General features: G+C 45.6%; 1 protein-coding gene across 1 annotated transcript in view; it reads right to left on the minus strand.

Moving 5' to 3' along the window:
• PROX1 (prospero homeobox 1) overlaps positions 1 to 11,633 on the minus strand; it is a 52,335-nt gene that overhangs the window by 16,316 nt on the left and 24,386 nt on the right. The window lies entirely within an intron of this gene.

Here is an 11,633-nt window from a genome sequence, read left to right on the forward strand (position 1 = left end):
AGAGTGAGCAGCAAAGAAAGTACCGTGAGATACAGCTGATAGTCAAACTGCTTCGGAGGTCCTGGGAGACACTGCCTCTCTGCTGACAGCAGCTCACGAGTCCCACATAATCCTGGGCTGCGTTGGGAAAGGACTGGGATTAAAGACCTCAATCCTATCATTTGGTTTTGACCGAAAGATCTTGGTTCTGTCAGAGAAATTCCATTTTGTCTTTCTAGAGAATTCTATTGGGTCTCCCCTCGATAAGTGACCCTTTGCAAAAAAAAACAAGGATGAGCTATATTTCAAAAGCAACCCAAGAGCTTATGAAGGACTTTGAAATTGCTTTTTCAAGAAAGGTAAATAGTTTGGGGAGGCTGAGAAACAGGTTCCAGAAGGGCCCTGAGAGCCTTTGGAAGTCCCCTGCCGATGCCTCAAGGTGCTGCTTGGGGTGGAGTCTCAGGATGCTGCCAGACCTAGGACTGGCCCTGCCGAGAGCCATGCCAGGAGTTGTACACCTGCAGGTCCCATAAGCTGACAAATCTCTGAAAATAGTCTTTGTATGAAAGGAAGTGGAGTGGCCTTGAAACCATAGCCTTTCATCCTCTTCCTCCTCCTCCTGCTTCTGGCATTTTCTCTGCTGTCACCCTTCTCAACCCCCCTATTCTTGTTCTCAGTGAATCTATTACGTTTTACTAAAAAGCCACTTTTAGTACCAGATTTTAATTAAAAATGTTAAAGTAGTCTGTTCAAAACAGAAGTTGAGTACAGTAACCACAAGAAAGATGAAAAATACATATCTAAATGACTTGTGAGGATTTCATACCTACCCACCACACTCATACACACCCACAAAACCCCAGTGGGGAAAAAAAACTTTTATGACTTCGGTTACTATCATTTGGGGAATACTTAAAGGAAAGAATGGTTTGCTTTTGTAAAAGTTACTAACTAAGCCTGATAGTGAAGGTAGTGATACCATCTAGAACAACTAATTCTGTCTTGAAATAGGGGAGATGTAATGTATTATTCAGAGGTTAGTAATATACTACGAGTGCTGATTGGCTGAGTTGGGGTGGGGCACGAGCGGAATGCTTGTGGGGATGGGTGTATAGACACCCCATTAGTTCAGGCCTGTCCCATCTTCTAGGAAACCCACAGGCATGAGGGCTTCACAGATGAACTCCTTACTGTTTGGCTGCCTTAGCCAACACAGATAAAGTGAGCAGCAAGTATAAAGATTAGTGCTAATTCAGTCAATAGATTGTTTATGAATTTGAAAGATTAGTCTCTATAGTCCCAGCGAGGGAGTTGCCATGTCTCCAAAGGTACTGTTGAGAGATCTGCAAAGCGGGCCTTGGGGGAACCCCACAGTGGGCACCCTGGAGACTGTTACTGAGATAGCTGAGCCACAGCAGAGCCACAGGGTGGATGTGGCCCCGGGTGGATGCCATCTGGGTTCCCAGGCGATCCACAGTCACTGCCTAAAGCTTTGCATCACCCCAAGGATTTACTTAGGGAATGCAGAAGGCCTTCTATCCTCAAATCACAGCATTTCAGACCTAGATCCTAGCTCTGTGTTTAATCTCATCACTTTATGGGTGAGCAAAGTAGAGCCTCCTGAGGCAGGTGCTGCCCGAGGCAGACCCCTCCGATCGGGTGCTCCTTCCATGGTACCCTTCTCACCTGGGACCTATGACTCCAGTTCTGATCCAGGTTGGTGCCACCTTCACAGCCACACTTGGGGCAGAGAGATCACTTTCTCTTTTTTAAACCAGTTTTGCATTGACTCTTTGTCCCAGTTCTGATGAGAACTCTCTGTTTGCTCATTTGTTTGTTTTCCTATTTAGGGTCAGCAGGAAATGATGCAATAATTGGACAAGGTAACTTTCATTTGGCTCGACAGATGAATAAAAACAAATGCTTATACAGCACTTACTCTGTGCTAATAAAGTCACGGGTACTCGTTTAATTCTCAGGACAGCTCTGTGAGGTAGATGCTAAGGTCTTGCCCATTTTATAGATGGGGAAACTGAGGCACAGAGAGGGGAGGACACTTGCTAAGCGTTCACTGCTGGGAAGCGGCAGAGTTGGGATTTGAACTCGGGGACTGTTTCCAGAAGCCATGCTCTTTTAAATGTTACACTATCAGCCCAGGACCACTGACCGTGGCCTCTCCAAACGATTTCCTTTCTAAGATCTCAAGGTGATGCCTTTACATAAAATAACATCTACTTGTAAGTAAAGTTTCTGTTTCCTTCCTGAGAATATAATTTAGAGACCAGAGCATTCTTTTCCCTTAGGCTGCCATTTTTATAGACTAGAGCCTAAGGATAAGGCTGGGTCTTCAGGATGTCAAACGCTTCTATACTTTATCTACAAAAACACTGCAAACATCTGGGCAGCATGGTGGACCTGCCCACTGCTTATTTGGCTGAATATGTCCTGTAGACACAATCAGATTTGCCAGAATACTTGTCAAGAGTTCCATACACTGGTCTGTAGGCTCTTTTCACCAATAAGTGCCTCTGAGAAGCTACTCAAGAAATCCAACTTCTCAGGATAAACTTCTGGGGCAATAAAAAAAAAGTCCCCCTGGGTGTGTCGGTGAGGTGCAGTTCCACACCTGGAACTCCGCTCAATGGTCTCCTAACTGTAACTGTCCCTGGGAAAACACAGTCACGCTGAAGCGCATTACAGAGGGCAGCTGAAACGACCAGGGGCAGCCCACTAACTGTATGAGATTAGACTTTTAAAAAGGATTAGAGCTCCTTCATCTGCAGAGATGAAGATTAAGAGGCAGTAATGATCAAAGTCTATAAAATCAGAGAGGAAATGGAGAACATGGCCACAGCCCTGTCCACAAATCCTAGGATATTATAACGAGGGCTATCCCTTCGGAGTTCCAGGGAAATCACTCACGAGCCATAAAAAAGAAGATACTATTTTCTCAGCGGGTAATAAATTTAGAGAATTATTATCTTGAGGAGTGGTATATTCTGAGAACGGGGCTAGGCCTGCAAAGGTTTAAATAAACCTGTGGGTAATAAAACCATAATGATCCAATAATGGGAAGTTGGGAATGTTGTGGGGACATCCTGAGACTTTTGAAAATGATTCAGTCAATGACAAGTACCAGATTCTCCCAACACGCTCCCTGCCCCGGGCTGGTGGCCTGCTGATCTGGCCACCTCTCTCCTCATTGTCTCAGCTGGATGGTTCCTAATATTCAGAACAGGGCTCCGTGACAGGGAAACCCAGGAAACTGTACAAGATGGCAACTCACTCCTCAGGAGAAATGCTCTTTAATCTTCTCCAGGGTCTTCGACCTAGGAGTCTGCATTAGGATTCTGGACAGTGGTCTGACCATGGTTGCTAAAAATATAAGAACTTACTCCTTTGGGTGTAAAACTAAAATCCATGTTTTACTCAAAGACAGAGACATTGAAACATGCCATGTTGGCGTGGTTGGGGGACAAAAACTGCTTAAATTCTCTGTGGGGAAAGCTGCTCATAATACGCTAACACAGATCAATTAATTCCATTTTAGGGAGGAAGTAAAACATACCAATTACAGAGAACCCACCACAGCCCAAGATATGGAGCTCTAACATTTACTGCAGTTAATGTTGGAACCATTACACCTTCTCTCAAGCGCTGGCTCCGTTAAATACAGAGTCAAACTTCAGAGAAATGTTTTAGCCCGTTTCCAAAACAGCCCACTGTTAATCACATTCAATATCTAATAATAGGTCATCGTCGGGGGCTGGGGAGGTGATGACAGCAGAAGGAGCAGGCAGGGCACGACGGTTGGGGGCAGAGGGGAGAAGACGATTCCATTCAGAGGAAAGGAACCTTCAGCCGACTATCACATGCACAGCGAGGCATGAAGAATCTTTGCTCTATTCCCAGTTCGGACCGCTTTCTGAAAATTGGTAAAATGAGGCTATGCGCTGAAGCAAATAAAGGAGCCAAGGAGAGAGAAGGGGTGGCAGAGAAAGGCATACACAGAATAAGTAATACCCAATAAGTCCGAATTCCAACCCTACCTACCATCCTACGGGGAGCAACCACTTGGTATCTGTTCAAACTGCAAGTGGGAAAGCGTCAGTCCGCACATTGGGGAGCTATTCAAAGACCCCATTCACTGGGCGGGTGGAAAGTGGGGAGGTGGGAAGGGGTGAGGACGGGTTAAGGAGCAAGGAGGATTTTTTTGTTTTTTGTGTGTGTTTTTTTTTGCTCCTTGTTTCTCGGGGCGTAAACTTTCGAGTGATTTGGGCAAGAAAACTGGGACATCTGGAGTTCAGAAGTCGAGGGGAATGGGGAAGAACTGGGAAGATGAATGCATGATCATCAGCTACACAAAAGAACGGAGCAAAAAGGAGCCCACATTTGGGCACTCGCGTCTGGCAAGGAGGCCAGCAGCAGGGCTAATGAAGCATTTGTGGTGTGGGACGTCTGCCAGCGCAACAAAGAAGATGTGCTTGGGCTCTGCAGATGTGCCAGGGCCCCCAGAGCAAAATAATGACATAATCACCATCAGTGTCACAGACCAGACTGTACACAAGGTGACAGGGGAGGGAGGGCCTGTAATACACACACGGGGAGGACTCTCCATGGCCCGTGGCGCTGCTGCCCTGAGGCCTGGGAGGCAGGCAGGGTGACCTGTCTATCTCTGACTACATCTTAAATCCTAAGGCGAGGCTTGTTCTCACTGTTGGTGGGTGTTTTTCAGACAATCCCAGCTACTCCCGGGATGAGGCAGCAGACATGGAAAAGCTTAAGAGAGATTTGGACTGGTTGGAAAAGGCTGAACAGAGAGAAGCCAGGGGGAGAAATCAAAGGAGTTTTGAGTCAAACTCCCTCTGCCTTCTGCTAAGTTCTGTGCTCAAACTTTTACGAATCAGATCCAGGCCATGCAACCCGAGGTATAAATATCATCATGGATGTCCATGTTTCATGTTGTAAAGAAAATGCAGGAAACATCTTGGGGAACTTCAGGGGGTTGGGGACACAAATGAGCAGTAAATGGTCCCTCTCCAGGTGAGTACCAAAGCAACACAGGCCGCTCTGAAAGGTCCCTGGGCCCCGTCACCTGCCCCTGGCTGCTGCTCCCTGAGGTGGGTGTGTTAGTACAGCTGTCTGGCTTCTGAGTGACTTTTGTCAGCTTGAAAGTGAAAGTCTGTTTGAGGAGCTGAAAGAACAATAGCCCAGAGCCCGGAAGAAGGGCTTGGAGCACAAAGGACTTAGACCAATAGTGTCCCTTTTCATTGCTTCTAATGAAAGATTCATAAGAATAACTTTAATTTTTTATGACCCCCCTTTTTGGTATGACTATATTTGTTGTGTCAACTTCCACAGATGGGTTCCCTTTAAATACCAAAAGGTCTGTAGTGGAAGTGTTTTCAAAGAGCTAGGGGGACAGGTTCTGGCCATTCTGTGGGCCCCTTTACAGATTGCCTCTAAATCTGGTCCCCTTCAGCCTAGAAGTCGTGGTGGACACCACAGCGAAGGGAGCTTAATCCTTTCTCATGTGCTCGGTTAAGTGCCTCTTGGAAAAATGATTGTATTTGTTTTTCTTGGCTTCATTCTATTTACCAGGAACAGTAGCATGATCATCATTAGTGGTTCTCCTTTTCCTTCACTTCTCAAGTAGCTGTCTCCACGCTGCGTCTTAATTTTGTGTCTCAGCCCAAAGGGGGGAGGGGACCAGCCTGTATTTGTTTTATGTCATGTTAGCAAACAGCACTGAAGGTTGGCTTAAGGCAGTCCCTGAAGGTGAAACGTTATTTTTAAACTGGAATAATCGACTTTCAAGAACCAAAAAGAATGTTTGCAAAAATACTTATTCTTGCAAATTTATAACTGAGGTGGTTAAGAGAAACGAGTGAGTGAATGATTGTGAAAAGTTCTGCTCTGTGTCTGAGAAAGACCCAAGCAGTTAAAGTGAAATAAAATCAGGGGTGGGGTGGGGGGGAACGAGGCAATTTGATGTCCATGCTATCTGCCACTTGAAAAGGGATCGCGGAGTTTGGAGCAAACTTGGGTTCGCTAAATGAGTTTGCTTCCTCGAGACCAAATAAACAGGCTCGTTTTCAAAAGCTTGTTAGAACGTCTTCAGACATTTAACCCAGGATGGGCCGAACACAACGGTAACATCCCACTGAAAGCTCCAACCACCACCACAGGCTCTCAGCTGAGGACTTGCCCCCTCCCCGCCATGGATAACCCTTTGTGGGACCAAGAGAAAGAGCCTAGGCAAGGAGAGCTGAATGTCAGACAATAGGCATCACTCCACGCTGTCTCTGAACTTTCCTCATCTCTGAAGGACAATTAATTACGAAGGCCTTAGGGGTAGGTCGCAGCAAGGGAAAACCCACTGCTGCCCCAGCGCCACGGCTGCCGCCTCTGTGTTTGCTAAATGGCTTCGCCTGTTGGGGTACAGCCACCAAGAGAGCCAATAGATCACGGGGGGGAGGAGGGGCGGGAGGGAAGCAAAAGATTTTTTTGTGTGTGCGCCTGCCCTTGTATAATTCTATTCTCACTGTGAACTCATCCATACACAAAACACAAGGACATTTTTTTTTTAAAGAGAGAAAAGCCACAGGGCAGGTTGCAGCCGAAACGGCCTCTCAGTGGTGTGTTAAAAAGGATGGTCTTTTCACCAAATCATTTCACAGAGGCAAAACAGACCAACACAAAGAGTTGAGACTTTTTCTCCGACATTAAATGGAGTAACTGATAAGGTCAGACATATGATACCTAAAGACATGAATCTGTGAACTCTTGAAGTCAAAGGCCCTCTCTGTGCCGAGGAACAATCTTTCAAAAGAAATAGATCATAGAACTCCACTGAATCCGCTTTAAACTTTATGAAGCAGGAGGAGAAAAAGCTCTAAGTAGGGAAGCTTGACAGAAGAGCCTTGAACTATTTTCTGAAGGAAAGATGAGACCCTCCCTAGGCTGCCACAAAACATCTTTTTTTTTTTCTAAAGGCTCCTCTGAACTCTGATAGGTGCCAAGACACTGCCATTGAAAGCTGTATAATTATGTGCTATAGCCACTGTAGAAAACGCTTTGTTCGCCACAACAAAGGACAATAAGCAAAGTAAAGCGACATTCCACTGTATCTTTTTCTTTAAGAATGTTGAGAAAGGTCATGGAATGCTATAACTAATAAAGCTGTTGAGTAAGGAGGTTTTCAAGTTGATCTTACTGTGCTTGAATGTAACCCAATGACAAAAAAAGACACGGGGAGCTAAAAATGCAATGACATTCCCAAATAGATGGTAAATCAATGGACCGGTTTCATTATACTGATCAACACCTTGAATTCCAGAAGGACGGGCGGTGCAAAAATGAAGCTCCGTGCATGCACACAATCCCACCTCTGCCCCTCCCCCACCCCACCCACTTACACCCCGGCATCTCTACTGCTCTCTCCTTCACATTTCAGGCGATCATTCTGTGCAAGGAATAGGTTCCCAGACAGCCATGTGTGTGTACGTATATTTGGAGAACATTCATTTCGTCTCTTAAGAGATCAATTTGGCTTGTCAGTAGTAGGGCTGGCAAGGAAAGAAATAGTAAGCGTTTCTTTGCCTCCCCGCCACCCACCAATAGTGTGTTGCGCGATCATTTAAACAGCTCAGCGGCTTTGAGGCCAAAAGACTGCAAGAGCAGTGAAAGGTTCTCACTCATGTGCCAGTGCTCCAAACGATCCTCATATTTAAATATCTATTTGGAGCAGAGGGAAGAGCTTCCTAAATCCACCTGTCCTCATTTTTCTTTAAAGAGATGGTGACATGAATGACAGATCTCCAAATACATGCAATCTTCTTCCATGTGTACCATGTTGAGAGTGAGGTGCGTTGGGATGGGGGTAGGCATGGTGGAGAGAATACATTCTGTGTGTGGATTCCAATGGGCCTGTGTTTGGGAGTGTGTGGGGTGGTGGGGTGGATGTAAGGGGTACTGCTTTATTTTCTCTTTCTAAGAGTGAAGTCAGAAAGCACAGAAAGGGGTCTGCAGGAGTCTTCTCCTTGCCTGTCATGTGACTCCAGGAAAAAGCCAGACCCCAGGCTTGATGATGGATCATCTGCCCAGTGAGATGTTAGTATCTTAGGAAATGGCATTTATACACCAGCTAATCAATGAATCAAATTCCCCTTCTATTTATTTTTAAACTCTCCATCCAAAAACCTGGGTCTTTAATGAGGGCAAGGGCGCTCAATCACTCTTCCTGGGAATTAGGACCCTGCCTACAGATAGACAGCTAGGCACGCATGGGCCTAGGTGGGATGCCTGGCTGACCACAGGGCGGGGCAGAGGAAAACAAAAAAGCAAAAACCTCCAACTCACATTCCCCCAAAGTCAGAATTACCTATCTGGATGAAGGTGTTGGTCACTGTGCACACAAGACCATCTCTAGGCTCCCAATCTTTGGGCCATTCTGCCTTTCTTAGCTGTACCACATCACGTAGCTGGCCGAGGTAATGGAACCAGATTAGGGTGGTAGGTAGGCCTTTGGGCCCCTTAGCTAGTGTGATGCATCTTGGTGACTTACACAGGTCAGTGGCTTAGTTGAGTTCTTTGCCCAAACCTGTAAACCAGCCTTGGAAATTGACAGCGATCATTGCCTTCTTTCCAGCCACAGTTGTGAGAGCAACAAAAAAGCAATAAAATCCAACTCATATGCCCCTAAAGTCAAAAGTGTCAGTATGATTTAAAAACTGGGACAGAATCCCAAACCCCCCTTTTCCCTTCCCATAAAAAAAAAAATTTGGAAGCTCTTCAAAGTGAAGTGAAAATGAAGCATAGAAATATATACCATAACACCTGGAAAGACAAATTTATTATTGCCAGTCTCATTAAATGTGAGAAGTAGGAGTGAAGGATGCACTTGTAACTGAACACCCCTCTTCCGCACACTTTAGCAAACTCACGTTCGGAGGTTCGGAGCGAGAGCCCCACTCCACACAGCGTGGCCAGCTTTCTGGGCTTTAGCACAAACCAAAAATATAGTTCTTGTCACACCCTCCACCCCCTTCAGAGTCTTCTTCCACATCCCCTGGGTCTTCTCAAGCTCTCACCACCCTAAGTCTGAATGCTCTGCCAAGAATCTTGGCAATTGTGTAAATTGATACAAAAGGCAGAACCACTCTCCTGTCACTCAGAAGGTCCTGACTCATAAAGGCCAGGAAATGCAGGGTCTAGAAGGGGAGAGAGATTCAAGCCACTCCCTCTTTGCTAGTGATAAACCTTCCCCATCTGCTCTGAGAGCCATCAGCAGCAGGGGCTGAAGGGGGATGGTGCTAAGAGTGACAGAGGCAGAGATGGAGCAGAGAGCTGAAAAAAAAAAAAGACAAGAGAAGGAGAACAGAACGAAGGAGAAGAAAGTCTAGCGAAAGGGGAAAACATTAGCCTCATTTTTTCTCATCTCATAACCCTCTCTACCCCTGCCTCTACCTGTCCCTTCCCATTTAGAATTCCTTTAAAAACAGTATAAATCTTTAGGCAAACTGAAGTTTTTCTTATCTTAATATCCACATTATGATTATTACTGCTCACATTAAATAATAGTGGTAAAACACTTAGAAGAGAATCGTAGACAGTCAATAAATGTTAGCCGTTTTATTATTGCTGCCAACAACTGACTGAGAAATTTAAAATGCAGTCAGTAAAATGTTTTACTATTGGACCAGCTAGTACTCTGTTGGGTTAATGTACTCCTTTGAATTGACAGGATCTTTGGGCATCATGCAGACACAACTTCGGAGTCCCTCTACATGCTTAAAAATTCAGAAAGAAACAAGGTGTACAGTTCTCTACTTTGCCATCCTCTTCTCTTGTTCATAGTAGACTACAGACTCATTTCACTCAGTCTAAGAGTAGAAACTTCAATGCCAAAGTCACGCAGTGCGCACCCTCTCCGTTGAGGTATTCGGCTCCAAGTGCTGGGTCCAGCCCTGGCTCACAGCCGGGGCCCACACTGGTAAAGCTACTGTGATAAGACCGGTGGCTTCTTAAGCATCTCACTTAAGCACTGACCTCCACGCACACGGGCACAGAAAGGAAAGGATCGCCTTATCTGAAGCTTTTGCGAGCACATGCGCCAAAACGGAGAGGTGAAATGAAAAACTGTTGGGTGATGTTAGGTCCCTGTGTGGTGGTGGGTGCGCGCGCGCATGTGAACGCGTGAGCCTGTGAGTGGAGGGGGCAGGCGGGATCCAGACTCCTGCGACCTTGTCACCACACTTCCAGAAAGAGCCTAGTTTTACCGAAGGAAGAATAAGACTCAAAATAGACCAATAACTTGTCCGAAGTCACATGGGAAGTGACAAAATTACTCCCGGGCCCCATACTCCTTGCACTGAGGCGGTCTGAAAATAGACACTGCAGATAAAGGAGAGGTGGCCTGGCTGGGAGTGGATATGATTCAGAAAGAGAGAAATATCAGATGTTAATCATATTAAAGGAGGATTTAGATGATGCTAAATGGAGCAGCTTGTTGGGTATCTCTTCATGCCAGCCATCCCCTGTTTGTGTCATTTTGGTCTTTGTGCTGTGAGCAGGGGATTAAATTCTAACCAGGTAAGGTTTAAACAACACAAAAAATCCTAATGTGTGCTGTCAGGATTTGGTCTCTCGAGTGTGTTACACAACTAAAATGCAGAACTCTCCCAGGAATTGTGGGTGATTTTTGTTTGAAGCTTGATGCATGCCCCTCAGTGAATATTTGTCCTAATAAACTATAAAGAGTTCATCAGCACACAGTCAAATTCTCATAGCTTAAAGTTTAGGGCAATGGACTTACCAGAAAGGGGGGTGTGTGTGTGTAAATGAAGTTCTTGAGATTTTTAAAAACCTGTAGCTTTAGGAGAAATCTGTCGGTGCTCTGTTGGTACATAAGCCGGTGCCCTGTGATGACAGACTTTAAAGTTGGGGAGCAGGACAAGGATCCTCACTTTTAATATGTTCAGCCCAAGGACAAGGTTGTTTATAACACCAGTGGCAAGCAACCTCCATTGGTCTCAGATAGCAAAGATAAATGGGCGGCTTGTAGTATAAGCATGCATATTTTCAAGGCAAAAACCATGACTTCCCCACTTCAAAGCTTCCCCAGTCAGTTCTTTCTAAGCCACCATAATTGATCTGCACTGCTTAGGACAGTGGGAGAAAGGCCCAAAAAGGAATGGAGTGTGGGCAGTGGTGGTCAGGCCAGACCAAGGTGTCCCTCTCTCCTTTGAAGTTGAGACCTTCCTGGGCATTTCTGGGTAGTATCTAGCTATGTGAGGAAAGCAGGATTATTAACCTAAGATCCCTGCATGAGAAGGTGAGGGAGAAAACATTCATATCCTATCCTTGAGGTAATATAAGAAAAGGGGTATCTTGGTCAAGCCATGGCCTATCTACTCTCACATCAGGGGGCGTGGCCTGTGGAACTCTCCCACATTCCCACTTCTAGCCATTGTTGCCTCAGCCAGCAGGGCTCAGCAAAATGCCTTTGTGAGTACTGGGAGATTCGTTAGTGTTTTCTCATAGTCATCGTGTTGCAATGAAAAAGTTTGCTGAGACACCACGTTAGCCAGTAAAGAAAAGCCTTACTCAGAGCCACCTATATTTTATTGTTGCATAGAATTGCTTGCTGGGAA

The sequence above is a fragment of the Myotis lucifugus genome, unplaced genomic scaffold (assembly GCF_000147115.1).
Source record: "Myotis lucifugus unplaced genomic scaffold, Myoluc2.0 scaffold_65, whole genome shotgun sequence".
NCBI lineage: Eukaryota > Metazoa > Chordata > Mammalia > Chiroptera > Vespertilionidae > Myotis > Myotis lucifugus.